General features: G+C 34.0%; 1 non-coding gene across 1 annotated transcript; it reads right to left on the reverse strand.

The window, feature by feature from the left end:
• Positions 1–3,054: 3,054 nt before the first annotated feature.
• Positions 3,055–3,127, reverse strand: TRNAV-UAC (transfer RNA valine (anticodon UAC)). The gene has a single exon. It is a non-coding gene; the product is annotated as a tRNA-Val (tRNA).
• Positions 3,128–5,629: the final 2,502 nt, after the last annotated feature.

The raw sequence follows: 5,629 nt of genomic DNA on the forward strand, positions 1-5,629 counted from the left end.
GTGACCAAAACGGCCACAATTTTTGCAAAGAAAATCCTCTCCTTCATAGAGTATATCCTGTTTGTGGTCTACAACAAATAGGAAGTATCTGATTCGTTTATTTCAACTACAAGTCTAAAATCAGTAGTAATATCGTTTAACATCTGCAAAACTTATGTGTTTTCTACAATCAGTAAGCCTTCTTTAAAATCGGAGTAAGCATTGTTAGATATCATGCCTATAGGTTTCACCTAGGCAAACCATTAGGTAATTAATTAACTGCATCAGTCTTTGATAAATTACAACCAGGGAAGGCTAATTCGGAGCTAGAAGTATTTGTGGAGGAAACTTTTGTAAAACCATAAACCTTATGTTTATGTCTTGACTAGAGTTAGTCGAGTTGTGAGCTTTGTAATATAGTTATTACAAAGAGGCCTTGTTAGATAGTTATTACAAAAAGGCTTGTAATAGATTTATTACAAGTGAGTGAAGGATTAAGAGTTTAATTCCTAGGTTACAATAAGTTGTAATCTGAAGTTGTTCCGCTAGTGAAGTTCAAATCCTACAAGTGTAGGTCGAAGTTTTTAATCCCGTGAGCTGGGAGTTTTCCACGTAAAACTCTATTGTGTCATTTACTTATTATTGTGTGTACGTGTACCGTGAGAACTAATAGAGGACCAGATTCTCTATATAATTTGTTAGACTCTTAGTTTCTATCACACTGGAATATGGTTAGTTAGTGATATAGTACGCGTAAATATAAAGTAGTTTTTCCGAAAGCGTAACTTGACAATTGTGAGGAATTTTCCAAATATTATAGTGTTAGATTTCTCTAACTTTGATATATGAAGGGGGGGGGGGGGGGTTTCCAATCTCAATTTGAACGGGAGATGTGGTGACATTCCCTACTATGTAATATACATATTTGCTGTTCAGTGATATAAAATTTCCCTGGAAGTGTTTTTTTTAATTAAACAAAATGTATGTCAAACACATAATGAACAATAATATGCTTTTAACTCAGAACTATTGCTTATATATAACATTAATTAGTTTAACTGTACATGAATAATAACATGTACGAGGGGAAGGATAAAGTTGTCTTCGAGTGATATATAGGTTTCAGCTTCGAGCCATGGAATCACTAACTGATGCTTGTGTCAGAATACGATACTTATATCGCACCCCCTTGAGTTGCGGTCTTTCTTTGGATCTTGTATAAACGTAAGATACTTTATGCACTAGGATGCCCTTTTCTAACATTGGACATACTTTATAAGAAGCTTAAAAATCAAAACAATGAAATTTAAAAGTCAAGACAACATCATGCTTACCAAAAAGCTGAAGTCAAAACCAATAAATAAAAAGAGCAAAACTTCTGTTTCAATTTACGTGACACTTTTATTATTAGTTCGTTTTACAAATAGTAATATATTTTTGTATTTAAAAATAATTTTACTTAAATTTTTAATTTTACTTATCAGAAGTTTTAATATTCACACAACTAATACGAAATGTTTAAGATCACTAGTTTCAAGTGTTTTGTAGCCATACAAATATTATGACATATTTAAGACTACACGTTTCAAAAAAATTCTCTTTTTTGTTAAATTTTAGGCCAAGTCCAACTGTTTTATCTTTATCTTAAATTTTATGTTTAGTCAAACTACCTCATATAAATTAAAACAAAGGGATTACTGAAGCACTGAATAATAAAAGATGGGGAATATGTATGATGACTGAAGCATGATATAATATAAACTTCACAGACATAGCTAGAATAATGATCCCATCCTGATTCACCAAAATCACTCATTTCATCATTTCTCATGCTGAAACTTCAAGATACTCCAACATTTCATGGTCAACTTCAGTTTCATGTTACATGCAAAACTCAAAATTGTCAAAAACAACATTAAAAAAGCGAATTTAAATTTTCAGAAAGTAAGTATCCAGCTCAATTAAGATATATGTTTAATTTCAAATAGACAACATGATGCAAAATGAGTTGATCTCATAAGGGCCAGCTCGGCATATACAATATTTCCTAGGATTTGCAACTAATCTTGTACACTGGCGAAGTCAGAATTTTTATTAAAGGAAGTCAAAAGATAAAGCAGCTAATATACGAAGAAGCTAAGGGAATTCAACATAAATATAATTTTTTGTTTACCTATCTTGAACAAGAGTGGCTCCGCCACTAACCTTGTTTATACGATATAATTAACAAGTTCTTCGATCTCGCATAATCTTGTGATAGTAGATTAAGAACCTGACACAAATGTGTTTCTATTACAATTTACATAATAAATGGCAAAAAGAACTAAATTTTTTGTTCTTATAGTTCAAGGGAATGCCCAGCTTTGCTTCTATATAACTGCCAAATTTTGGTTCATGTTATGATGGCCAAGATTTCACTACTAGAAAAACAGAAATTAGTGACCGATACATTCTGTAGCTAAAGAGAAAAATCTGTCGCTAAATAGATTTAGTAACGGATTAGCGATATATTATCAAGAAATATTGTTGTTGTACGAGCGATTTAGCGACAAATTGGCAACAAAGTTCGTAGCTAATTTTAGTTTTTATTCTAGTGTTTGAAAGCTAAAGGCTGAGGTTTTATTGTAGCAAATATGCTTAATGGATGATAAGAGCAGGCTGAAGCCAAGTATTTGAAGATATTTGAGAAAAGTATATTTTTAACCTTTTTCAAAAATAATAGTCGGAAAATATATATTTTTGTATATATGTTTATTATAACAAAAACTATATATATTTTATACATTTTTCGATTAGCGAATATAATAGTTTCAAGCGACCGAAATTTTTTGTATTTTGCCCCAGACGTTTTGGGTCCTCATTTTGATACAATGACTAAATGAACAATAAAAGCGCCTGTGCAGGACTTGGAAGGGAACAATTGCCTATTACAATTTTAGTTGAATTGAACTTGATACAAAAATGGCTATGGTGATTTTTTAAGGAAATAATGTATCGAAGAAGCCTATTAGTAGGGGACAAAAATATAAGAATGGCGAGCAAAAATCAAAGTGACACAAAAACAGAGACACTGAATGTTGCTGCCCAGGATCGAACTGGGGACCTTTAGTGTGTAAGACTAACGTGATAACCACTACACCACAGCAACCTGATATGGTGAAAAAGCTTTAATTGTTAATAAAATAAAGCAATTTAACTGGAATTATGATAATGGGGCTGATAATTTCTGGATTATTTAATATACTGTTTTATTTGCTTCAGTGTATTTAATAGAATATATGGTATATAATTTCAAATAGGGGTGTACATAGGTCGAGGAGGTTTAGGTTTTTCACTTGCCAAATCAAACTAATTGTGTCGGGTTACTAAATCTAAAGACCAAACCAATAAAAGTCGGGTTTTTAATCTCGATTTTTCTTAGTTTTTTCGGGTTATTTCAGGGTTTTTTTCTTCATAAAGTCTTTACAGCACAAAATATAGAATTTGTGCTCCAAATATTTCTTTGATCCTAATAAAACATAATTATATAAGGTGTTTTTCAAGAAAATAACATAAAATATGAAATGAGCTATGATATTTTACTAAGATATTCAACATTAAAGATAATAATTAAATTGCATAAAATAAATATTATTAATATGCCATAATAAAAATAAACATAATCTAAAATTACTAAGTGTCACGACCCCAAATACCCCGGTCGTGATTGCGCCTATCACAGTACTAGGCAAGCTAGTCCAGCATTTATCACATCAAATTCCTTTTATAAATTCATTTTTCTAAGACATATTAAGTCTTATATATATATATATATATATATATATATATATATATACATATCAACAGAAATATGCGGGAAACCAATACGAAAGTACACTAACACAGCCCGAATCTGGTGCCACTAGTCATGAGCCTATAGGTACAACCCAACATTGTCTAAATAATACATAATAAGTCTGAAACACAACGTGATAAGATAGGGAGGAGGAAGGAAGGGCTGCGAACGCCGTGCAGCTACCTTGCGATCTCCGGATAAGACTCTGAGAGTGATGGAAGCTCTCACTCTGATGCTTGGGCACCTGGATCTGCACACAAGGTACAGGGAGTAACGTGAGTAAGCCAACTCATTAAGTAACTAAATTAATCTGAGTGCAGTGACGAACATTTAAAATCATATAAGAAATCTCAACAGAAATATCAAGTCAAAATCTACAGTTCAATAGCCAGTTATTTCGTAAAACTTCAGTTTCAATTAAACATCCTTTGAAAATATTTATTCAACATTTCTCAGTAGGGGCTCAGTATAAAAGAAGAGTGAAAGCAACAAAATATCATAAACAAGCCCCTCGGGCAAGGTATCACTCATAAGTATAACCTCTCGGGCAAGCTTCTCAGTCACTCATGACTCAGATCTCATCAATCGGTACTCACACTCAGCACTCCGGCTCAATAAATATATCATAATAATAATAATAACCGTTGCGACGTGCAGCCCGATCCATAATATATAGTCGACTACGCTCACTGGGGGTGTACAGACTCCGGAGGGGCTCCTACAGCCCAAGCGTCATATCGCTGTGGCGCGTAGCCCGATCCAATACATATCGCTGCGGCGTGCAGCCCGAGCCATAATATATATATATAATATCGCTGCAGCGTGCAACCCAATCCATAATATATATATATATATATACTCCTCACCATTAAGTCCTCAATCTCTCTCAGTCATTAACCTCACGGCCACTCGGGCATATCAGTGAAAATCAGAGAAACTCAGCCCAGATAGTTTTCATATTTTAAGAAGTAGAGTGATGAAACCGGTTTAAACAATAAACAGGTAAAACATGACTAAGGATATGCTTTCATATCAAATAGAGTGAGGAAAATAGTAAAAATATCCCCTAAGGGTCTAAACAGGTCGGCACAAGGCCCCAAACATCGCATTCAACCCAAGTTAACAAACCAATTTCTAAAACACATGGATATCATATACAATATATCAAGATATGCAATTATACAGTCACCACAGGACAGACCAAGTCACAATCCCTAAAGGTACACGCCCACACGCCCGTCACCTAGCATGTGCGTCACCCCATTTATCAAAACATTTCGAAATTTTCAGGGTTTCATACGCTCAGGTCTAGATTTACAATCGTTACTTACCTCAAACCGGATGAAATATTACTCCGCGATGCCCTTGCCTCTCGACTCGGCCTCAACTCGCGTCGAGTCCATCCAAAATCTTAATTATAACATCAATATATGCTAAGGAAATGAAGCCTATGCGAAAACAATCAAATTACATCAAGAATCCCGAAATTGGCCAAACCCGACCCCCGGGCCCACATCTCGGATTCCTATAAGAATTACAAAACTAGAATCCTTACACTCTCACGAGTTCATAAATACCAAATACATCAAAATCCGACCACAAACGACCCCTCAAATCCTCAAATTAAAGTCTCTAATTTCAAGCCTTAATCCCCAAATTTTAGGCTTTAAATCCCACTAATTTCATGTCTAATTAGGTATAAATCACCATAGAATCGAGTATTGAGCTCAAAAATCTTACCTCCAAGTGTTTCCCTTCGATTCCCTCTTCAATCCCTCTCAAAAATCTCCAAAACCGCTCAACAATTGTGGAAAT

This window comes from Nicotiana sylvestris, chromosome 8, assembly GCF_000393655.2.
Source record: "Nicotiana sylvestris chromosome 8, ASM39365v2, whole genome shotgun sequence".
In the NCBI taxonomy this organism is placed as follows: Eukaryota; Viridiplantae; Streptophyta; class Magnoliopsida; order Solanales; family Solanaceae; genus Nicotiana; species Nicotiana sylvestris.